General features: G+C 38.8%; 1 long non-coding RNA gene across 2 annotated transcripts in view; it reads right to left on the reverse strand.

The window, feature by feature from the left end:
• The window catches only part of LOC126263102 (uncharacterized), a 111,994-nt gene that overhangs the window by 60,565 nt on the left and 24,879 nt on the right, over positions 1–26,550 (reverse strand). For both annotated transcript variants that reach the window (XR_007546837.1, XR_007546838.1), the window contains exon 3: positions 5,057–5,136. This is a non-coding gene — a long non-coding RNA (uncharacterized LOC126263102). The remainder of the gene's footprint in view (positions 1–5,056; positions 5,137–26,550) is intronic.

The following is a 26,550-nucleotide window of genomic DNA, read 5'->3' on the forward strand; positions in this document are numbered from 1 at the left end:
GCTTATTCATGATACCCATAATAAAATATCGGAAAAAATGTCCGCAGCTCGCGGTCTTGCGGTAGCGTTCTCGCTTCCCGCAGGGTCCCGGGTTCGATTCCCGGCGGGGTCAGGGATTTTCTCTGTCTCGTGATGACTGGGTGTTGTGTGTCTTTCATCATTGACTCGCAAGTCATCGAAGTGGCGTCAGCTAAAAAGGACTTGCAATTTCCGCGGCCGAACACCCGGCTTGGAGCCTCCCGGCCAACAATGCCGAACAATCATTTCACTTCATTTTAAAAAAATAGAATACTCTTCCTTGGGACTGAAGAGGTTTGAAAGGCAAGACGCACGTTGAGTGCAAGAATCACGTTGAGTAGATCTGTAGATACAGGGTGTCTCTTTCTAACGCTGAATGCAGGAATAACGTGAGTCGGTGACTGATGTGGTTTCTGCTCCCACTGCTAGATCACATGACCAGTCTTGCCGCTTTTACTGAGCAAGTGCCATGTGTTTACCAGCCTAAGCAACTCTGTTATGGAAGGCTGTGTTGTGTTTGTTTGCGTGTTCGAAGTTCGTACTTAACATTTCCTGTTCTATGTTCAATATGTCTGTGAGTGCCACAAGCAGTGAAAGTGGTCATGAAACAGCTCCTAAGAAGCGGAGGGGAAATGAAGAGAAACATCGAAGAAACGTCATTAGAACCTCTCAATATCCATCCTTTTGATTTGCAGCTCCTTGTATTGGCCGTGTTTGCAGTTAAAATTTTTGGATGTGAGGTCCGCCAGTTATGCAAGGCACCGTTTTTCTCAGTACCCAAACATGTTTCGGCACCACTGTGCCATCATCAGTAGGTTTTCGTTTTTATTTATTCTTTACATTTGGTGTGCATGAATTTTCTGGATCACTTTTGTGTTAAATTACTACGGGTAGCGTGTCATGTTTTCGTGTGGCAAGCCCTTCCATTCTCCGCATCATGTTGAGATGGTGTCATGCATACATATCTATAACACGTATTTTCCACAAATAACGTAGTAGAACACTTTTCACTACACCAGTTTTACTACGTCATTTGTGGAAAATACTTGTGATGCATACGTAACTATAACAAGTATTTTCCAAAAATGACGTAGTAAAACTGGTGTAGTGAAAAGTGTTTTACTACGTTATTTGTGGAAAATACTTGTTATAGATATGTATGCCTGACACCATCTCAACATGATGCGGAGAACGGAAGGGCTTGCCACACGAAAACATGACACGCTACCCGTAGTAATTAACACAAAAGTGATCCAAAAAATTGATGCACACCCAATGTAATGAATAAATAAAATCAAAAACTCACTGATGATGGCACAGTGGTGCCGAAACATGTTTGGGTACTGAGAAAAACGGTGTTTTGCATAACTAACAGACCTCACATCCAAAAAAGAACCGCTAAAGTTCGTGGGGTTGAACACATCAACTGGAAAGGGCGTCTCATCCCATCTTGAACAACAGGTGCTGCTTGTAACTGTAAATTACAATGCTTTACTAAGTTCAGTGATGATGAAAAATCTGAATTTTGTTGCTAATTTGAATCAGTTGAAATCAAAAAACGAGCAAGATATTTTTTAACAACAACTGATTGAAAAACACGCCATTAAGCAGCCAGTTTCGGCTATTTCTTACTATACAGAGGACATAGGAAAAGGGTATGTAAGAAAGCGTTTATTTCATTCTATGGCATTACTGAGGGCAGGGTTCGAAGGCTTACTTATCTCCTAATAGAGAGCAAATCATCTCAAGATAAACGAGGTAAAAATCTCAAGAAGAACAGGATTTCTGCCGAAGTTTGTTCTAAAATACATGAGCATATTTCATCATTACCAAGATTACCCACTATGGGGCCAAACATACCAGTTATCTTGATGCCCGGCTTTATGTTAAGAAAAGGCATTCCTTGTTTGAAGAAAAGTACTTTCATTTGGATGCAAAATATGAGTTTTATCTTACATATTTTCATGACAGCTTTTCATTAAGGTTCTGGCGACTGGAGGTAGATAAGTGCATAAAATGTGAAGAACTTGATGTAAAAATCAAAAGCTCCTCTATTGGTGATACAACTAAAAGGGCTGCTCTTGCTTAACTTACTATACACAAAAGACGAGCCAAGAACTTTTACAATAAACTTAAAAGCGTGATCAAGTTATGTGTGAAATGTGAAGACACAGTCGCACGTTCATTTGATTTTATGCAAAATCTCCCCCTTCCAGCAATCCCAGTTCAAGATAATTTTACTTGAGACAACTTTGGGTGAACTGTTTTGGAATAAAAAAACCAAAAAACTATGAAATCTGAAATATTCCTGTACCACGAAGGAGTAGCCTACAAAGGAGCCAATGAGATATGCAGCATGCTATTGAAATATATTGACACTAATGTTCCATCAAATGTTAAAAATTTGTATTTCTTTTCCGATGGCACCTGCGGACAGAATCTAAATTACACCACGATAAGATTCTGCCTTGCTCTTTTAACAGATTTTTCATTACTTTCCGGTTCGAGGGCATCATATCTTCCAAACGATCGAGATTTTAGTACTATTAATAGGATGATACATAGAAATGATCGGATATATAAACCACATGAATATGAAGAGCTGAGTGCTCAGTCCACTAACAACTGTCACATCGCGAACTTACTCACCACTGACGTAAAAGATTTTGATGGTTGGTGGAAGGAATATTACACAGAAAACCGTTTAGTCAGAGAGTGTCGAGGGAAGAATGTGCCAAAAGAAGCAAAATTCAAGTTTGCTCCCACTCGATAAACAGAGTTGCACTATAACCCTAAAGAAAAAGGGGTAATTGCAGCATACACTTCCACTGCTGAATTACAAAAGCACAGCTATAAGCTGCGGAAACCCGCTTCCCGGAATGTAGATATTGATTTTCCTTCAAGCATCGCAGCCTATCCATTAGGGAAAGTTCCAATCAAAATCAAGAAAATGGAAGACATGAAGAAGATAATTCATATTCCTGAAAACTTCAAAGTTCATGATGAACTATTTACCTGGCCAATCACTGCAGATGACAATGATACAATGGTTGAGAAGGATCTATTTTAAGAGCGTTTTACTTTGGTATATTCCTGTTTTCTGATAACTTTACAATTCTGTAACTTCATTTTTTATATAATATGAAAAAATATAAACTTTAAATGAATGATTACCTTTTTATAAGTTTTCAGCTGTTTGTAAAAACAATTTGAAAGCAGAAACAGCGTAAGTCCTGAGCTTAATTTATGTTGACATTAGGAAATTTTTGCAGACTAGCAACATAAATGCATGTTATGACAGGGGGGATAATTTGGAGGAGTTATGACGTTTTCTCTCTCTCCTGAAAAATTTGCAATTTGTAACTGAAGTGGTTTCTGCACTCACCGGTTCAATTGTAAACTCGGCCTAGCCGGCCTACTGACGTCACAGGCTACGATAAGGCTCTTATAAACCAAGCTGAACTGTCAGCCATCTTTGCCCCAAAACTTTACAAAGGGCCTACCGCGTTTTTGCCTTCGAGTTTGCGAATATAGAAAAACATTTGATACAAGCCGTCTAAACGCGGGACAATCTCAGGCATAAATGATCAATATTTTTCGATTAACTTAGCCATGATATAGAATTCATACTGGTATTGTGTCCTTGTTATGAACACTCAAATATTGTTACTTGTTGAGTTGTGGTCAAAACTATTTTTTGAAGATTATGTTACTTTGCAATCCACTATAAAAATATCTTAATTATCACTCGTCCTTCTGTACCTAAATAAGACATGAGTTTAAGTATTATTCAGTTTGTGTATGTACACCTACTTATGATAACGACATACAAATACAAAACAATATACACAGGGTTATTACAAATGATTGAAGCGATTTCACAGCTCTACAATAACTTTATTATTTGAGATATTTTGACAATGCTTTGCACACACATACAAAAACTCAAAAAGTTTTTTTAGGCATTCACAAATGTTCGATATGTGCCCCTTTAGTGATTCGGCAGACATCAAGCCGATAATCAAGTTCCTCCCACACTCGGCGCACCATGTCCCCATCAATGAGTTCGAAAGCATCGTTGATGTGAGCTCGCAGTTCTGGCATGTTTCTTAGTAGAGGAGATTTAAACACTGAATCTTTCACATAACACCACAGAAACAAATTGCATGGGGTTAAGTCGGGAGAGCGTGGAGGCCATGACATGAATTGCTGATCATGATCTCCACCACGACCGATCCATCGGTTTTCCAATCTCCTGTTTAAGAAATGCCGAACATCATGATGGAAGTGCGGTGGAGCACCATCCTGTTGAAAGATGAAGTCGGCGCTGTCGGTCTTCAGTTGTGGCATGAACCAATTTCCGCGGGCTACGCGTGAAACTTGCCCGCACGCTCACTGCAGGCCGACCCGTTGATTTCCCCTTACAGAGGCATCCAGAAGCATCCGGAAGCTTTAAACTGCGCATACCATCGCCGAATGGAGTTAGCAGTTGGTGGATCTTTGTTGAACTTCGTCATGAAGTGTCGTTGCACTGTTATGGCTGACTGATGTGAGTGCATTTCAAGCATGACATACGCTTTCTCAGCTCCTGTCGCCATTTTGTCTCACTGCGCTCTCGAGCGCTCTGGCGGCAGAAACCTGAAGTGCAGCTTCAGCCGAACAAAACTTTATGAGTTTTTCTACGTATCTGTAGTGTGTCGTGACCATATGTCAATGAATGGAGCTACAGTGAATTTATGAAATCGCTTCAATCATTTGTAATAGCCCTGTATTTTTTGAAGGATATAATTTTCGCCAATCACTATTTTTTATTTAACACTTTGCAATTTAGGCTGGATAGCCATTTTCAAGTGTTGCTGAAAAATACGGAAAGTTACCGTAGTGAATTCCTCTCCATTTTGCCACTTCCAAAAATTCTCAGACCTCGAAAAATTTTGGAGACTAACAGCTACAGTATAGTCTTCGACTGGAGGGAAAAACATAGTTTTATAGAATTATGTTTTCATGTTTATAACTACTTTCATCAACAAAAACTTACCATATGCCAGGACCTGGTTCCAGTTCTGTCTGTGGTAATTTATGGCCTGTCTTTTTCTTCGGTTACGGTCCCTCGGAAACCTGAACATGCGAAAACCATTTTTGCCATTGTTACTGCAGTTCACAGCCACCCATTTTCAACACAAATTCTTCTCTAGATTCAATGAAAATTCTCCACTGGTATTGAGACTCATATGTAAACACGCAGCAGTAGGCACCTTGATACTCAAAAACGACCTTACTTGCTTTCTGCATAAACATGTGTGAATACTGATTCCTCTGCAAGTAATGTGGTGTTAACAGAAACTTTGATAAGAAAATTGTATAAAATACTTGCGAAACTCGTGGAAAAAGGACACCTGAAAAATTACTGAAAAAGAATTCTAAGGAAAGCACGAAAAGTGTCTTTAGAAGTGGCTGTCTTTCAGAATGCTTTTTGTCCTGTTTAACTGTCATACGTCAGGATACTCAATGCCAGCCTCGGAAACAGCGCAGGATTTATTGGAACAAAACCTGGCAAAGCTACAAGGAATTATCGTTTGGATCATGGAATATTAGAAACCTGTATCGTCCTGGAACTGCCCAAATACTAACAAACGAATGAAGAGAACATAGAGTGCAACTGGTAGCTCTCCAAGAAGCAGGGAACAGCTTCACTGAAAATAGCAGACGGGACAATAATGTATGGAGACCGTAGTCAGCGTCATGAATTTTGAACCGGGTTCTACATTCATTAACCAATAGATTACTCAATACGGGTATTCAAACATGTTAATAATCTGCTTGATAGGTTCCCGGGAATTACGTCGGATAATATTGTAAAAACAGCACAATATTTCACCGAGACAACTGCCCGCCATCTTCAGGTGCTACTGTCGCGTCGCTGAGAAGCCCGCCAATTTATATGTTGGCTTTCCAGAACAGCGCAGGCGCCAGCGGGGGCATAACGTCATCAAAGACCAATCGTAGACGGCGTCGAATACCAGCTAATCACGGCGCGTCAAACACTTAAGTTCCAACGCCTTACACACCGATCATTGCAAGAAGAGAAATTTAGCAGACGGACTGTGTTTAATCTCACAGATAAACCACTGAGTGACAGTGCAATGTCAGTGTTAGAAAAGGGACTAAATTTTGCGCTTACTCCCAAGACCTTGCCCATCAAGGAGTTCATCAGTGCCGTTGAACAAGGTGTTTTAAGACTTCCGAATGCTGCTGCTGAAGAAATAAGGTGAGAGGCTTGCAGATCAATAACCAGGATGCCTGCACCCAAGCAGAACGTCACCATTGAAGAAAGAAGAGCGCTCCGTTCTTTAAAAGAAGACAATGATATAGTCATTTTGCCAGCTGACAAGGGTAACGCCACTGTTCTTCTGCCTGCTACATCTTATTTTGGCAAGATAATGGACTTACTACAGGATACCGCGTATCGTTGTCTCCAGAAAGATCCGACGGGTGCCGTACAAAAGACATCCGCTCTCCTCAAATCCAGTCAACTTCCTGACCATCTGAAGAAAAGCTTAAGAGAACGAGCACCAGTTCCGCCATGACTTTATGGCCTGCCAAAGATACATAAGGAGAATGTTACGCTTCGCCCTATCGTCAGTAATATAGGTGCCCCAACATACCACCTACCAAAACATCTGGCTTCTCTGTTGAGTCCCATGGTGGGGAAACGTGAACACCATATTCGAAACTCAGAAGATTTTATACGGCAACTGAAGAACCTGCGCCTTGGATCTACTGACTTACTAGTGAGTTTCGATGTGGTTTCTTTGCTCACATGAGTGCCTCTGTTGGACTCATTACAACTCATAAGAGCTAAGCTAGAAGAGGACATCTTACACCTTTTCAAACACGTGCTTACCTCGACTTACTTTTTATTCAACGACCAGTATTTTGAGCAGACTGACGGTGTTGCTATGGGTAGCCCTCTGTCTCCCATAGTAGTAGACGGCGGTTTTGACACCCAAATGTTTTTGGGTGTTTGTGGAATGGCAGCATGGGACAGCAACGCTTCCTTCTTTTCGGTAACATCTGAACTCACTCCATTCTAGTATCTGTTTCACCATGGAGGTAGAGAAAGATGGTGAGCTCCCGTTTCTGGATGTTTTGTTTCGTAGAAAAGGAGACGGCGCCTTGGGTCACAGTGTGTTCCGCAGACTTGTATTTACAAGCTGCGAGCTGTCATCATCCCTCACAGCACAGCGGTGTATTACGGACGCTAGTGCATAGGGCTAGAGTCATCGTAGATCAGGACAGCTTATCGGCAGAGCTTAACCATCTCCGCTCTGTGTTTTGTCCAGAACGGGTACTCCGAGAAGCAGATCCGGAATGCATTTCGACCAGCACGGTCCAAACCTCAAGAACAGCATGAAGAAGCAGAGAACATTTATATCGTATGTCGGTGGTGTGTCTTTTAAGACGGGCAGAATTTTCAAGAAATACTGGATTAAATGTGTTTTCCGGCCTCCAGCACGAGTGCAACCAATGCTGGGCTCTGTTAAAGACAACCTCGGCTTGAGGAGACCAGGAATATATAAAATCATGTGCAAGACAACCTCGGCCTGAGGAGATCAGGAATATATAAAATCCTGTGCCACTGTGGGAAGTCTTAAATTGGCCAGACGTGTCATACGGTTAAAGAAAGATGCGACGAACATTAACGTCACACAAGGTTGGGTCAGCCAGGGAAATCTGCACTTGCTGAACACTTCCTAGCCACGGGACACGGCATGAACTATGAAGAAACGAAGATCCTCTCGTATGCTTCCCCATACTGGGACTCCACCATCAAACAGGCGGTCGAAATACGTATAAGCAGTGACCTAATAAACAGAGATACGGGGTTTCACCTGAGCAAAGCCTGGGAGCCAACCTTGGCGGCACTAAGGAATAGTCAGCCGCAGATTAGCAACTGCACCGAGTCAACGCAGATGGGAAACCTTAGCGCAGATGCTTAAATCGCGCGCCAACATCTCGCGCGTGCGAACGGGGTCCGTCGCTCCCGGACGCATTTCCCGCGGCGCGGCGCGCTTCCACAGACCGCGACCCCTTTCTCCAGCAGAGGGCTCTGGTATTCGACGCCGTCTACGATTGGTCTTCGATGACTTTTTGCCCCGCTGGCGCCTGCGCTGTTCCAGAAAGCCAACATATAAACTGGCGAGCTTCTCAGCGACGCGACTGAAGATGGCGGGCAGTTCTCTCGCTGAAATATTGTGCGGTTTTTACAATATTATCCACCGTAATTCCCAGGAACCTATCAAGCAGATGCAGCGCCGGGAAAGCCGCAAACAGTACATGTTAATAATCGTATATCATACGTAACTATTCAGACGCAGTGATTACACATTACATTTCTAAATGCACACGCAGTCATAGAAGATAAGGATGACAACACCAAGGAAGAATTCTACAGCCAACTGGAACAAACGAGCTCACTAAGTACGCACTATGTGAAAATAGTGTTAGGAAATTTTAATGCCAAGGAAAGCAAGAAATCTACAAGCCATCGGCAATTTTAGCTTACACGAGGAAAGTTCAGATAATGGAGTTCGACTTACAAAAATTGCAATGACAAATGGTCTCACGATAAGCAGCACGAAAGTTCAACGTAAACGCATTCATTTAGGAACATGGATATCGCCAGATGGAAAGGTAGTCAATCAAATAGATCAGGTAGCTATAAAACGAATCCAAAACAGTATTAAAGATGTCGGAACCTTTAGGGGAGCAGATTGTGACACAGACCACATGTTAACCATATCAAACGAAAGTGAAACTCAATAGAAAAGTAAATAGAAATAGAGAAGAAATTACAAGATATAACATAGGAAACCTTGCGGAAGTAAATATAAAGCAAAATTTTACAAAAGAAATTGAGAGCAATCTAACAAAACCAAGACTGACCAATACAGAACCACAGGATGTCTAAAGCAGATGGAGACACTTTAAGGACTGTATTCAACAAGCATCTTTCAAAATCATAGGTAAAAGAAAATGACCTGACAAAGTGTCATGAAAAAGTGCTGGAAAGAAGAAATGTGGGGAATTCAAGGATTAAAGAAAGGGACCATATGACATTGAAGGAATGATGCTATCAACTCTGCCAAGAAACCCAAAGAACCCTAAGAAAACAGAAAAGGGAATACTATAACAATATGATCAGAGAAGCAGAGGATGATTTCCAACATCACAGGACAAGGCAGATGGATCAAAATATTTAAAAAATCCTTTGGTAAATTCTATAAAAGGCAACAGGATCAGTATGCAAAAATACTGGCCAACAAAAGTGACATACAAAAAAGATGGAAGACATACTTTCCACAACTTCTCAACTCCAATGACCCATACTCTTACTTTAAATTGGAAGAACCTGATACAATTGATACAGCTGATACAGTTACTACCCTATCAGTAAATGAAATACAGCAAGCAATAAAGAAATTAAAGAGTAACAAGGCTTGTGGTGAAGGCCAGATATACGCTGGGTTATTAAAGAAGGGAGGCCCACAACTGGAATTAGAAATACAGGCGTTAATAGAAACAATTTGGAAGACAGGAACCATTCCTGCAGATTGGAAAACTGCAATTGTGTGCCCCATAATTAAGAAGAATGAGCCACTTGTTTGTGTTAACTACAGAGGAATTGCCTTACTGGATGTCGCTTACAAAATCTTATCGAGCTGCCTATTAAACAGGCTGATTCCAGTAACAGAACAACTGACTGGGGACTACCAATGCAGTTTCCACAGAAACAGATCCACATTGAGCCTAGATCACTTACTCACCCTATGACAAGTAACTGAGAAGGCATGGGAATTCAATGTAGATGTCCACATATTTGTCGTAGATTTTAAAAAGGCTTATGATAGCATAAACCAACAGACACTCCTAAATATAATGAAGGAATTGAAAATACCATCAAAATTAATCTGATTAGTTAAAATATGTATAGACGAACCTTTATGTCGCACAAAGACACAGGTAGAAGAAATCTAAGATTTTAAGGTGTACACTGGACTGAAACAAGGGGATGCCATTTCACCTATTTTATTTAACCTTGTCCTAGAGAATATCAATAGAGAATTTTCTAAAACCAGTCCACAAGGCATCCAGCTACAGGATGTGAACATTACAAGACTCGTCTATGCAGATGATGTAGCACTAATAAGTGGTTCCAAAACAGAATTAATCAGAATGATGCACAATTACTACAAAAATGCTGATAAAACAGGATTACATGTTAATGAAAAAAAGACAAAATAACTGCCCATAAGTAAGAAAACCAGAAAAGATGCACCTTTGACGGTAGAGGGATTCAATTTAAAAACTGTTGACCACTTGAAGTATCTAGGAAGTCTTTTTAGTAATAACAATGGAACATATATAGGCCTAGAAATAGATGCCCGTTTACCAACAGCAAACAAGACACTTATTAGTTTCATCAAAATTCTAAGCGAAAGATCACTTAGCAGTAACTTTAAAATCTGCTTATATCAATCTATCATTACACCTGTGATGTTATATAGATGTGAAACATTAGTATTTAGAAAGAAAGATGAAGAAAAACTGTTAATATTCGAAAGAAAAGTACCAAGGAAAATTTTTGGACCTGTATATGACGAAAATAACATGGAATGGAGAATAAGAAGAAATGAAAAATTAAGAGGGCTGTACAAACACAGTAACATCGTCGAAGTGCTCATGAGGAGAAGGTTGAATTAGGCAGGCCATATAGCAAGAATGACAGAATAAACTACCTAGAATGGTATTCAGCAGAACAATACATGGAGGATTCGGGAGGACACAACTAGGATGAACAGCAACAGCAACTGGACAAACAGCGCATCGGACAGAACAAAGTGGAATTGGCTCATAGAGCAAGCATATCGTCAATAAGGGCCTTGCCACATGTTCAGTGGAGTGAAATAAAGTAAGTAATATTTGTCATTTTGGAGACACTAAGGACAGAAAAATTTGAGCTACAATGATAGGTATGCTAAACAGAATGTGTATTTATGATATTTTAGGATCTCATCTTCTGTGGTTATTTCCAGTCTGTCAACAATTCTCTCAAGGATGAAAGGGGGAAAATCCAGAATGAATTTAGTATATCGTGTCACATGGAAATGAGTAATTGTGAATAGGACTGTTTATAATAAACACAAAGTTGCACAAGCATTTCAATATGGGGAAAATGCTGAAAACATCTATACTATCTGGAACATTCCTGTTCCCACCACACTTTAGTAAGAGGCTGCGTGAACCTCAATGTAGACCACGTGGTGCATGAAATCTACAACCCAAAAGCAGTAGATTAACCAGACTGCAAAATTGCCCTTCAATATATTCTCTCTTCCCGTTACCCACCAGGCCTCAACCTCCGCTAATTTCAAGTTGCCACCCCTCGTACCTCACCTGTCATTCAATATCGTCTTTGCCTCTGTACTTCCACCTCAACTGACACCTCTGCCCAACCTCTTTGCATTTACGTATGTCTGCCTGTGTCTATATGTGCGGATGGACGAGTGTGTGTGCGCGCGCGCGCGCGCGCGAATGTATACCTGTCCTTTTTCCCCCTAAGGTAAGTCTTTCCGCTCCTGGGATTGGAATGACTCCTTACCCTCTCCCTTAAAACCCACATCCTTTCATCTTTCCCTCTCCTTCCCTCTTTCCTGATGAAGCAACCAGGGGTTGCGAAAGCTTGAATATTTGTGTGTGCGTTTTTTTATTTTATTGTGTCTATCAACATACCAGGGCTTTCTCGTTTGGTAAGTTAAAGCATCTTTGTTTTTTATATATATTTAATAATATTAATATTTCGAAAAGATGTTAGTTATTTCAGAAAATAATTTTTCAGGAACACATCAATACCAAAAAATCACACTCAATTGCTTAATGCTGGAGTGACACTAGAGTTATAAATGAAAATCACTTTTCTGAAAATACAGTACATTGTTTTGCTGTGTGGTACAAACTACTGTTAAGTGCACTTGGAACCACCACCACCTCAGTGCAATTTTAACCTTTGTGCTTAAATTTTCATCTTTTTTTATCCAAAAACTACAATTTTTGTTGCTTGATTGATGTGACAGTACTAAATACATCTACTGTTTGCATTAACAAAAAGTGATTATTTGTAATGGATGACACACACACACACACACACACACTCACACGCTCACTTAGTAACACAGTTCATATTTTGAACTAATAATATATATTTGTTTCAGGCTCATTTTGAAGGGTCGCTGTTTGAGAACAACAGACTTGATAATTGGAAAAAGCTTAAGCAAACAGCTGTGCCAACTATATCTGATGTACCCAATCCTCCGAAGTACTAGCCACTAAGCGGAAGAAGAGCCTGCGACTCCCTAAGAAAGAAACACTTTCACAACTATGCAAAATCATCCAAAGAGATAATTTTTTGACAATTTGACGAAGACACACTCTTAAGCTAAAAAATATTTTTTACTTTGGTCTTACTTTCAGTCTGTTGAGAGAATGCTGCATTAGCACAACCTGCTGAAATTGTCCCAGACAGACACAGGTGTAAGTTTTGAACAGTTTTATCTTATATTTTTTCATTGCATTACATAGCTATAATAATTCTTCAGTACACTGGTTAGGATTTTCATACCGCAATACTTTGCAATTTTAATATTAGATTATTTCAATATTCATTTATTATGATTCTCCCATTATTTGAACTCACTCTTGTATTTCAGAATAGTGCACATAACATAATTATTACCTGTTAAAATAACATGCATTAAACAGTTAATGCCATCCCACATTTCCACTTATTCATTACATTTTAGTATGTGATGTTCATTCTCATATAATATAATAATAAATGCTCCTTTGCTTTCAGGGTCATGCGGATGACACTAATGCGCCTGCAGTAAATAAGGAAATTACAGCTGGGTCATTCCATCTCAAATCAACTAACAGTCTGATCCTTGATATCTCAGATTTGGATGAATTTTTTTCAGGTAATGTACCCACTAACACTAGTTTAAATTTAAAATTCCAAATTTTTCTGACCTTTGGTTTTTCAGTTTCAAGGGTTTAAAAATAAAAAAAAAATAAAAATTAAAAAAAAAAACAACTCTGTTTTTGATCAATCAATGATTGTTTTAAAATGCTGTAGCTCAAAAACTATACAACCTAGAGATCTCAAACTTGCACCATTGTTTTCCTCTAAAAATTCCCTTCAATTTGATATGTAACATGACTATGCTACCAAAATCTGAAAATTTTAAACTATTCCAAAAAACTTTTTTTGAAATTTCCAAAATACGTACCCTCGGATTTTTTTTATAAAAATTGTGTGTGCTGTCCAGTCTAACTGACTACATGCATACAAAATTTCAAGACTGGATCTCAATGGGTTCTTGTATAAAATAATACTTTTCTACCGCAACACTCACTAATGAGGTGAAAAGCAGACTATTTCTAGGCTATGAATACTAAGGTAGGCCTATGTAATTCTAACAAACTTAAATTATTATGTTAGCCTTTTTATGCAACATTACCCTCTTATTGTTTGTTAATTCATTAACTGATATTTTAATGCGAGAATAAAAGATATAAAAAGATAATAACTTAACAATCTTACGATTTTATACATTCACTTTTTATTATAAAAAAAACCCTAAGATTTTCATATAGGGTCAAGGGTCTAGTTTTGGCCACTACCCCACTTATGGCCACATCAATGTAACAGGTGCAATTTTAAGTTCCTTTGGAATACCAGCCAGTCCTATAGATTATAATAAGCAATACGAAATGTGCTATTCAATTGTCTATAGAAACATTTCTTTGTTTGTTCTTGTTTGAAGTCACCATTTAATGAAAAGATCTGTGTTGCAGAAGTTGAGTTATGTAGTGTTTTTCTTTAAGTAACACAAAATCTTTTTTTTTCCACAGCATCAGAAGAAACTTAATTTATTGAGAGGTAAGATTAAGTATTATATTTTTATTTCCTAGAAGTTAAACATCATGAAACCTAAAAACATGTCATTAATGTGGCCATAAGTGAGGCCTCGATCCTACATTAAAATGTGTATGAAATAATCATAGCAAAAAACGTGAGTGCTCTATATTGTACTGTGTTTTAGTGTAAAGTTGTCCAAGTGATCTAGTATACAGCGATGTAATCTTAGTGTATCCCGTGCCATGTATGTGGTAATATACCAAACATCATAAAATACGATTATTTACTATATATATATTTTTTTTTTCTAGAATGTTCCAAATGACAGAAATGTAGTTATTTAAGTTATACATTTACTTTTTGATAGTAGAATTTGTTACCTTACATAAATGGCATCTCAGAAGAATTGGGTGATTATTGCTGCTAAATGTTGTAACCCTTTTGTTACCTTACATAAAGGGCATCTCAGAAGAATTGGGTGATTATTGCTGCTAAATGTTGTAACCCTTTTAAAGTAGAACAAAAGAAAGTCCGTGTACAATCACTAATAAATGTAACAAACTGGATGTGCTCTCTAGACTTAGGAATCATTAGTGGTATGAAAATATGTGATGTATGTAGGAAAAAGGTTAGTGACAAACACAAAACAGAAGTAGTTTTACCCTGCAGTAGAAAAATATAAACGATTCTTTTATTGATCCTCAATCTTCCGTAGACTATTTGAACAAGTCACTGGAACTCTTTGGTGAGTCACCACTAAAGAAGAAAATGTTTGCTGTGCCTACCTATACAAAGAAAAAACTTAATAAAATAAAGTCTAGCTTAGAAAAGAACTTACTACCAGAATCGAGCCCTGAAGAAGTTATTACTGAACATTCCAAAGATGAACGGAGATTATTCAACAGTTAAAAGAAAAGTTTGCTCAAACAACAAAAAGAAGTGAAAACATGATGATTTTGTCTATCTTACCTATGAGTTGGAGCTGTCAGAAAGTAGAAGAAGAATTTGGAGTGACAAACTACATGGCTCATCCAGTAAAACTGTTAGTAAAAGAAAAAGGAATTTTGACAAATCCTAATCCTAAGCCTGGAAGAACTCTAAATGAGAATATTGTTGACTGTGTAAAAGACTTCTACAATTCTGACGACAACAGTAGAATGATGCCAGGGAAAAAAAGATTGTGTGACCATAAGAAATAAAGATGGAAAGATCCAGGTTCAAAAGAGGCTAGTGTTGGCAAATTTGCAAGAAATATACCAATTATTTAAGGACAAGATCTCTGCAAACAAAACTGGGATGCCAAGTTTTGTGAATTAAGACCAAGGAACTGTATCCTGGCTGGAAGAAGTTGCACACGTACTGTTTGTGTGTGTGTACCTTACACCAAAACATTAAGCTAATGATGAATGGTGCTAAGACGCAAAATTTTGTTTCGGATGGAGATAAAACTGATTTGAAATCTTATCGTTCCTGCCTAGTCAAGATGATGTGCAATCCACCATCGCAACAATATTTTATGGATGTCCTGGTGTCTCTAGACTTACAGATCTATTGAATGCAAAGTTCACTGACGATATGATTGATGAAGTTATCTACAAAAAGTTGGTAACTGTAGATACGTGTTTGAACACTCTAATGAAGGTAAGAACTCATTCATTTATAGCTAGTCAGCAGAAAGAATACTACAGCGAAATCAAGAACAATTTAACTGAAGGCCATGTAGTAGTCAACTGTGATTTTGCCGAAAACTACTCTTTCGTAGTACAAGACAAAATACGATCATTCCACTGGACTACCACACAAGCTGCACTGCATCCTTTCATCATATATTATAAATGGGAGGGAAAACAAGCATCTGCACTATGTCTTCATTTCAGATATACAGTCGCTTTCTATGTATTCCAGAAAAAACTGCTACAAATCATAAAGCAAACCATGCCTTTTGCACTTAAAAAGATTACTTACTTTTCTGATGGCAGCACTGCACAATATAAAAATAAGAAAAACTTCCTTAATTTGTGTTTGCATAAAACTGATTTTGAATTTGAGGCAGAGTGGGAGTTCTTTGCAACACCCCATTGCAAGAGTGCATGTTATGGCCTTGGCGGAACTGTTAAGCGGCTAGCTGCTAAAGCCAGCTTACAAAGGCCATATGACCAACAATTCCTAACACCCAAATCACTTTATGTATTTGCCATGGAAAACATAAAAAACATTGACTTTGAATACTGCACAACAGAGGACTATGAACTGACCAAAGAATACTTACTTTCTCAGTTTAGTGAATCAAAAGCGATTGTGGGAACACAAAAGTTTCACTCATATAAACCCTGCACAGAGAGTCAAATTACTGTCAAGCCTTATCATTTTAGTCTGGATGAGTCTCTTGAATATGTGACAACACTGAACCAAATAACATCATCACATATTGAAAATATTGCTCAAATTTTTTTACACCCAAAGGGTCCAGCCCAGTCTTTTTACTATCCACAACCAAGAGATATATTAGATGTCCCAGGAAATACTCTTGTGCAAACAGTGAATCCAACAACAGCTATGGGAAGAACCTACACTTTAAGTGCTAAAGAAATGAAGTTGTCTTCTCTTGCTTTGGAAAACTATCTTAAAAGATCATAAAAGAAGCACGTTTAAATTATGTTACACCTACCCTCACTAAACACCAAGTTGTATAAATACCATGTGTATTAACTTTGTAAATACCAATTAGTATTAGAAATACAGTTCTACCCATGCAAATATCAACAAGTTAATCTTTTTCCCAAGTGAAATTACTTACATGCCAATTTCAAGTAACACTGGAAAACCACGAAAAAGATAATCTCTGCCATTTACAACTAAGGATGAAGGTGAGCGACTTTATTCAAAATTTTAACTTGTAGCACTTGTATTACCAATTAAAATGTGTTCACGTCCTTCTGATGCATAGTTAAAATAATCATGAAATTAAATTAAACCAACACTATATCATTTAATGAATTAACAAACAATAAGAGGGTAATGTGGCATAAAAGGGCTAACATAATAATGTAAGTTTGTTAGAATTACATAGGCCCACCTTAGTATTCACAGCCTAGAAATAGTCTGCTTTTCACCTCACTAGTGTGTATTGCGGTAGTAAAATATTATTTTATACAAGAAACAATTGAGATCCTGTCTTGAAATTCTGCATGCATGTAGTCAGTTAGAATAGTTTAAAATTTTCAGATTTTGGTAGCATAGTCATGTTACATATAAAATTTAAGGGAATTTTTAGAGGAAAACAATGGTGCAAGTTTTTAGCTCTCTAGGTTGTATAGTTTTTGAACTACAGCATTTTAAAATAATCATCGATTACCAGTAAAAACAATTTTTTTTGTCAGCCCTCTAAAAATTCAGATGTTAAATTAACAAAAAGTATCAATGCAAAGTTAAAGCACAATGACACCTTAGTTACTAAATCTGACAAAGGCAGTGCTATAATTGTCTCTAGTAAAAATGAATAGATCTGTAAAACCTTAGAATTTTTCGAGGCTAATAATGTATCTAAAATAGAGGAGGACCCTACTCTCGGTCTACAAAAAGAAATTAGATGTGCTGTAAATGAGGCTAAACATTTGCTAAAGCCCTTTCAAAAGAAACAGCTGATAAACATGAACCCCCAGACTCCCAAACTTCGTTCTCAATTCAAAGTACATAAAATAAACCACCCTATCCGTCTAATAGTAAACAGTATTAGTAGCGGATATCATGATTTAGCCAGGTTCCTTTACGACAAAATTAAAAAAAAAAAAATCACACGTATTTCAGAATAATTATTCAATAATGAATAGCCAGTCATTGTTCATAAAATAAAAAATCTGGAATGTAATCAGGAGACAAAGTTAATATCGTTCAACATTACGAACCTTTACACTAATGTACCGGTCCTGTATACAGTAGAAATTGTGGAGAATAACCTTCATACCTATAAGAAAGATATAACAGACGAACAGATTACTGATCTCATACGTTTGTTGTCATTGGTAGCAAAATGTAACTACTTCGAGTTTAATGGCAAACTGTACAAACAACTTGACAGCCTAGCAATGGGTAATCCGCTAGCGGGAATTTTACCTGACATTTTCATCAATTCGCTCGAAGACAGAATTAGGTATTTTATCCTATTCGCGATACGTAGATGAAATTTTGATTATATACAATGGCACTAAAAAAAAAAAAAAAGAGTATATCAATTGTTCAATTCGTTCAATAACCTCCATGAAAAAATTAGTTTCACATGTGAGTTACAAAATGAACGCCACAAATTAAATTTCTTATATCTGAAGTTGGCGATAATAGAGAATAAAATAATTTTTGACATTTTTCAAAAACCCACGAGTACCATCATTCCGTACCTGCAGACTCGACACACCCTCAATCTCATACGAAAGCTTTCTTCCATTCAGCAATTCACTGTGCCGTGGTTACTCCCTATCACCAGAAAAACTGCAGAAAAAATTGATGTAATTAAGACAATAGCATTTAATAATGGCTATTAACCCTCACCAGTGGAAAACATCCTTAAAGAAAAAACTAAAAAAAGAGTCACCACTTTAGGTACTGGTCAAACTAATAATAATGATTAAAAGTACATCTCAATACCCTTTTTAGGATACATATCGTATAAGATTCAGTGTCTGTTAACTAAAAAATACGGCTGCAAGGTTGCTTTCTCCACACAAAATAATTTACAAAAACATTTAATTCATAATCTAAAAGCTTCAAATGAACCTTTACGTGGCTCAGGGGTATATAAAATTTCCTGTAACACATGTCCAGCATTTTATATTGGACAGACAGGCAGAGGTTTCAACGTAAGTTACAAAGAACATCTTTTAGGCAAGAAAGGCACTAATGTGCACAATTCAACATTTGCAGAACATCTTTTCATAACAGAGCATAACCCCAAAGAATTAAATGAAATGATAATTCTGCATAGAAAAAAGAAAGGGAGAAAACTTGATGTCTTGGAAGAACTTGAAATTTTCAGGCACACACCAAATAAAGATGACATGTTGAATGAACAAGTACAGTTGAAAAATAGAAATTTCTTTAATGCTTTTAAACCACTGCTCTCAGTTTTATGATACTTATAATCCAGGTTCTCTCCTCCTTTTCAGAAACATTATTTTACCTCAGTTAAGTTACGCTTATTACTAACACACCAGATGACCTCTGTGCCCTAGTTATGCAAGCTTTCTTTTCAAATTTTGTGTCAAATAATGAACTGATTTTCTTCATTACATATGTAATTCCAGCCGTATTTAACTCTGGTTCTACCTGTGCTACATAAAACGTAGCGAACTTTGTACTATTTTATCCCGTTTCAAGCTCAATTATAAATGTTACTCAATAATTTGTAAAATTAATTTTTGTTAAAAGCTATATTGGCTATACGTATGATTTACTTCAGAAAATGTGTAATATACAAAATTGTTTTTCTCACGTTATTAGTGGCCTGCTTGTGGTGTGCCCTACATTACGTTTAATTGGCAGTGTGACTGCCACCCAGTCAGTCTCCTCACACCACACCGATGTTTGTTACGTTTTAATGTTTGACCTTTTGAAGAACATTATGTCTTACATTTTAATGTATGACTTGAGCAACTCAGCTCTTAAATCACTGTACATCTTTGACGATATGTTCTTCTTGTAAGTACTATTTGTTTTACACTCTTTTTACATTAATGTAAACTTTTATTAGATAAGATATTTAATCTGACATATTCCTTTTAGGTAATTACCTTACCTTCTGATGAAGTCACCCTTAGAGGTGACAAAACCTGGTCAAGGTAGATAGAAAACCTATGCAACTGGTTGGCACATTACACGTTTTACAAAAATCATCGATTGATCAAAAATTTTTTTTAATTTTTAAACCCTTGAAACTCAAAAACCAAAGGTCACAAAAATTTGAAATTTCAAATTGAAACTAGTGTTAGTGGGTACATCACCTGAAAAAAATTCAACCAAATCTGAGGGGTCATGGTTCAAATCATGTAGTACAATTGGTTGATTTGACATGGAATGACCCAGCTTTGAAAAGAGAGAATGCTTCCTTAAAAACTGAGTTGGAAGCAGAAAATAGAAGCATGCTGAAATTTTTATCTGCGGAGCAGACTGAAATGGCAAAAATTGAGACACATTAATACCTGAATGGTCAAGAGAGGGAATTACTAAAGGCCTGAAACTACGTTTAGCTTTAGGTAAGCATGGGTATAACTTTCTAAGATCGACTGGATATCCCATGCCACACTACAGCACACTCAATAGGAGAAAAAGTGGCATAGATTTAAATTATGGGATTATTGAATCCATAATAGCATTACTCAGAACAAAAGTAGAGGTCATGGACTTCAATGACTGGGAATGCTGCATGTCTGTGGATGAAATGGAACTCTGTGCAGATACTGCATATGATACTGCAAGTAATTCATTTACTGGACATGTTACTCTGGGATCCAAAGAAAAGACTGAAAACCATTATAAAGTTGTTTTGTTATGAGGACTTAAAAACTCATGGAAACAAGTTATTGCCCATGAAATTACAAGCCCATCTACCGCTGGCATACAGATGAAACAGCTCATTACAAATGCAGTTACTGCTGTTAGAGCTGTTGGTCTTAGTGTCAGAGCTTTACTGTCAGACATGGGGAGCAATAACAAGACACTGTGGAGTTCTCTGGGAGTTTGTGTTAACAGGAGCACTAGAAATACTAGATTTCAAATAGATGGTTCTCACAAAATATGCACACTTTTGCGGATGTACCTCATTTATTAAAAAACATACGATCTGCTTTTCTTTCCCATATTATCATTTTACCTCGGTAAATAAGCGAAGCAGAAAGTCTACCAACTAAAGCTGTATCTTCAGGACACATTAAAGAGCTTTGAGCATTGCCTAACAGTGAACGTTTGAGATCTCTGTCATTTAAGCAGGATGCATTTGTTTCCAACTCATTTTAACACCATGAATGTTGTGCCAGCTGTGCAACTGTTTTCCATTAAAACTGCTGCAGCTTTAGAGCAAGATGTTAGTTTACAACAAATAAGTAAAGATGCTCTCTCCACTGCTTGGTGGATTAGGTTAGTGCACGAGTGGTTTACTATCATGTCTGCTAGACACTTGAAGTCTATAACAGTGAAGAACAGTGAAAAGAAATTTCAATTCTTCACATCTTTTGTTGAAATGTTCCAAGACACGGAATTTGGGAAAGGATGGAAACCTCTTTAAACAGGTATTAGTATAATGAACATTGCAAGAGATCTTTTTGAACAAGGATTAAAATTTTTGATGCCAGGAAGGTTGACAAAGGATGGTTTGGAAAATGTATTTTCTCAAGTGCGAAGAAAAACAGGTGCTAAACCTACTGCACTAGAAGCTAGGAGAGCCACGATAGCTTGTGGTTATTTCACCGTTTGTATCAGATGTATCAAATGCTAATTATACTGCTGATACTGACAAACATTTGTTGGATTTCACCAGTGACTTCTGATGTTACAACACCAGGCCTGTCAGATGAGAATGATTTAGAAAATGTGATGATGATGAGTACCATACTTCTTTACAGAGCGTAGGGGAGCGACGCGGGAGAACCGCGCCGCCTTACTAGGCAAGGTCCTAGTGGAGGTGGTTTGCCATTGCCTTCCTCCGACCGTAATGAGGATGAATGATAATGATGAAGATGACACAGTAACACCCAGTCATCTCAAGGCAGGAAAAATTCCTGACCCCGCCGGGAATCGAACCCGGGACCCCGTGCTCGGGGAGCGAGAACGCTACCGCGAGACCGCGAGGGGCGGACAGAAAATGTGAACATGCCCATAAATCTGACAGATGCCAGAGAAAATTACCTATATTATATTGCAGGTGCAACCGTAAGTGCCCTGGTGAAGAGAAAGATGTGTAGTAAATGTTTAGTTGCCATAAAGACTGAATAATCTCAGTCAGCCCATTATTCCAGAGCATCATACACGCTTGACAATACTGTGATGGGGCGGGGAAGGGGGGGGGGGGGGTTAAAAAGGCCATCAGGAATCTACAGAACCCAGCGAGTGAAATATAAGTGAAGTTAATTATCTTCCATCACAACCAGTGTGCATTACAAGAAGGTAAGATTCATATCAAATTACTTCTTATTTATTTATTCACAATGTCTGATATAGTTTGTTAATCTCATGTGAAAGTGTTTCGTGTCAGAACAATATTGTCCCCAAGACTGATTTGAGGCTAATATGGGGTTACTTTGCACCAGTTATTAAAATTAGATTATGTTATCACAATTTGTTTTTATGTTATTAAATCATGGCTGGCGAAGAGTTCTCGGGTTTCCAGCCGGGTGGCGGTGTCTTCAAACTGCGACGTTTCGACGAGTGACATACTCATCATCTTCTGGCGAAGTGCCGAGACTTTGTGGATGCCGGTCCCTTTATACCTGCGGTGTGCCCCCCACCACCTGGCCGCGGGAGGCTGGGTCCAGAGGAGCCGGCGGGCGAGGTGGAGGGGGAAGCGGGTGCGCCGTTCGTGTCTCCGTCAGAGCATTCCGATCGCGTCTCGTGAGCTGGACGGTACTTGTTGTGTTCCTGGCGTATTGCGGCTAAAGCTGGATTCCAGGCCGCGCTCAGTTGCTAGCCTTCGTCCCTGTTTACAAGATTCTCGTGGACCCGTATTTCTATTGATACTTTAATGACGCTATCCCAATAGCTCCCGGCTTGGCACAGCACCCTGGTGTTTTCGAAGTCAAAGGTGTGGTTTTCTTTGATGCTATGTTCAGCTATAGCAGATTTCTCTATCTGTCCAAGTCGAACATGCCTGATGTGTTCCTCGCACCTTTTAGAGATGCAGCGCTGCGTTTGACCAATGTACTGCACACCACATTCGCAGGCAATGTTGTATATACCAGGTGTGTTTAGTTTGAGTGGGTCTTTAGCTGAGCCCAGCAGCTCTTTTGTCTTCGGCGGTGGTCGGAAGACGGTATTTATGTTAGATTTTCTTAATAGCCTCCCGATTTTGGCTGATGTGGGCCCCAAATATGGAAGAAAGGCGAGTCTCTTGTTAACTTCCTCTTCTTGAAATTTGTCAGCCTGTCTCCTCTTGAAGGCCCTGTCAATCTGTGTTTCACTGTACCCGTTTTTCCGAAATATCTCTCTTAGGTGGTGTAATTCGTCTGAGAGGCTTTCTTTGTCACAAATGACGTGCGCCCTATGTACCAAGGTGGTCAGTACTGACTGGCGTTGCGCCGGATGGTGGCAGCTGGTTGCATGGAGGTACAGGTCTGTGTGCGTCTTTTTTCTATATACTGAATGGCCCAGCATGCCATCCGCTTTCTTCCTGATCAGTATGTCCAGGAATGGAATACAGCCATTCTCTTCTACTTCCATCGTGAAGGCGATATTTTCATGTATGCCGTTTAGGTGGTCCATAAACTCCTCCAGTGCCTGCCTGAAACATTGAGAAGTACCCTCCACATATGTTGAAACTTGTGCGCAACGCTTTAGGAGATGAGCAAGGGTGTTGTCATTTCTTGGTACTTTTTGGAACTGTTACATAAATTGCAGGTCAAGGAAGGGCTCCACATAGGCAACAAGATCACTGCCAGTCACCTTTTTTTCTTTTTTTTTTTTTAAATAAAATGAAGGTGAATCTGGCTACTCAGCTGCTTAGCAATTCCGTGGCAGATGCCATACGGTACTGTTGTGATAGGAAACTTCCAGGTTTTGAACAGGCATCTGCAACAGTAAAATTTATACGCATTTTCAACTGTCTCTTTGATGTCTGCAATTCCAGAACACTTTTACAAAGTGGTTTCAAGCAGGCATTAAATACAGCAAACTTTAGTGCCGTAGAGGGACTTCTTTTAAAGGCACAGAGGTACATCAAGGAACTTACTGTTGGTTCAAATCCTCAAGCAATGAGAGTTGTTGACTCAAATAGAAAGACAGGGTTTATTGGATTCCTGGTGTGTATATATCCAGTGTTTTACACATGTATAGCAAAGTAGTGGGGACACGAACTCATGCTCCTCTACTGAAGTTTCTATCTCTGTACAAATGTTCTCAGGACCACTTGGAATTGTTTTTTAGTGCCATCCAAAGTCGTGGTGGTTGGAGTAACAACCCCACTGCTCGCCAGTTTGTTGCAGCATACAAGAGGCTAGTAATTCATAGTGAGATCCGTGGATCAGAAGAGGGAATTTTATAACTTTGGAAGATATTCCCATTCTTACTTCCAGCAGTTCCAATGTTGAAGATCACATAAATAACACTTCGGAACAGTGGCAGTTACTAACAAGGGAACCTCCCCATCGCACCACCCTCAGATTTAGTTATAAGTTGGCACAGTGGATAGGCCGTGAAAAACTGAACACAGGTCAATCGAGAAAACAGGAAGAAGTTGTGTGGAACTATGGAAAAAATAAGCAAAATATACAAACTAAGTGGTCCATGCGCAAGATAGGCAACATCAAAGATATTCTGAGCTCAGGAGTGCCGTGGTCCCGTGGTTAGCGTGAGCAGCTGCGGAGCAAGAGGTCCATGGTTCAACTCTTCCCTCGAGTGAAAAGTTTACATTCTTTATTTTCGCAAAGTTATGATCTGTCTGTTCGTTCATTGACGTCTCTGTTCATTGTAATAAGTTTAGTGTCTGTGTTTTGCGACTGCACCGCAAAACCGTGCGATTAGTAGACGAAGGACGTGCCTCTCCAATGGGAACCGAAAACATTTGATCGTAAGGTCATAGGTCAACCGATTCCTCCACAGGATAACACGTCTGATATATTCTATACGACACTGGTGACGGCATGTGCGTCACATGACAGGAATATGTTGTCGACCCACCTAACTTGTACACTTGGCGAATGGGTAAAAAGATTCTTCTACCTTGCCCGATTTAGGTTTTCTTGTTGATGTGATAATCACTCCCAAAAAAGTGATTAAAACATAAGAGTTTGTCACATAAATTGCAACAAATGAATGCAACACTTTTACAGTCGCACAGTTTTCCCTGTGCTCTGTCAAAACATACGTTTTTAAAGTTTTCAAATGTTTCCATGTGTAGACCGTCAAATCCTGCATATGTCCAAGCAAATCTGAACATGTCCTGGAATTTTGGAGGGCGAAGTTGATTATGTGTGAGTGGCTGAACTTTGATAATTGTCTGAAAATAAAAATTTTTTCGCTTGAGGGATGACTTGAACCTTGGAAATCTTGTCCCGCAGCTGTTCACGCTAACCACGGGACCACGGAGCTGCTCTGTTCATTTTGTCCTTGATGTTGCCTATGTGGCACATGGACTACTCAGTTTGTATATTTTGCTTTTTTTTTCATAGTTCCATACAGCTTCTTCTTATTTTCTCGATTGATCTGTGTTCAGTTTTTCAAGGCCTATCCACTGTGCCGACTTATATCTAAATCTGAGGGGGGTGCGATGGGGAGGTTTCCTTGTAAGCATGGAAAATAGTGCAATGACAACTGACCACGACCACGATTACTTTGCTACTGGAACTCATCTCTCGGAAGTGGCAGTCCATATTGTAGTATATATAGCTGGATTTGTGGTGCGTCACTTACAAGGGAACCTCTCCATCGCAGCCCCCTCAGATTTAGTTATAATTTGGCACAGTGGACAGGCCTTGAAAAACTGAACACATATCAATTGAGAAAACAGGAAGAAGTTGTGTGGAACTATGAAAAAATAAGCAAAATATACAAACTGAGTAGTCCATCGGCAACATAGGCAATATAAAGGAGGATGTAAGCACACGAGCGCCGTGGTCCCGTGGTCAGCGTGAGCAGCTGTGGAGCGAGAGGTCCTTGGTTCAAGTCTTCCCTCGAGCGAAAAGTTTACATTCATTATTTTTGCAAAGTTATGATCTGTCCGTTCGTTCATTGACGTCTCTGTTCACTGTAACAAGTTTAGTGTCTGTGTTTTGCGACCGCATCGCAAAACCGTGCGATGAGTAGACGAATGGACGTGCCTCTCCAATGGGAACCGAAAACATTTGATCCAGTAAAACACGTCTTATATATTCCATACGACACTGGTGATGGCATGTGCGCCACATGACAGAAATATGTTGTCAACCCACCTAACTTGCACACTTGACGAATGGGTAAAAAGATTCTTCTACCTTGCCGATTTAGGTTTTCTTGTGGATGTGATAATCACTCCCAAAAAAGTGATGAAAACATAAGAGTGTGTCACATAAACTGCAACAAATGAATGCAACAGTTTCACAGTCGCACAGTTTCCTCTGTGCTCTCTCAAAACATGTTTTTAACGTTTTCAAATTTTTCCGTGTGTAGACCGTCAAATCCTGTATATGTCCAAGGAAATCTGAACATGTCCTGGAATTTTGGAGAGCGAAGTTGATTATGTTTGAGTGCCTGAACTCTGATAATTGTCTGAAAATAAAAATTTTCACTTGATGGAAGACTTGAACCAAGGACCTCTCATTCCGCAGCTGCTGACGCTAACCAAGGGACCACGGTGCTCCTGAGCTCGCATCATTCTGAAA

Source organism: Schistocerca nitens, chromosome 6 (assembly GCF_023898315.1).
Source record: "Schistocerca nitens isolate TAMUIC-IGC-003100 chromosome 6, iqSchNite1.1, whole genome shotgun sequence".
Classification (NCBI taxonomy): Eukaryota; Metazoa; Arthropoda; class Insecta; order Orthoptera; family Acrididae; genus Schistocerca; species Schistocerca nitens.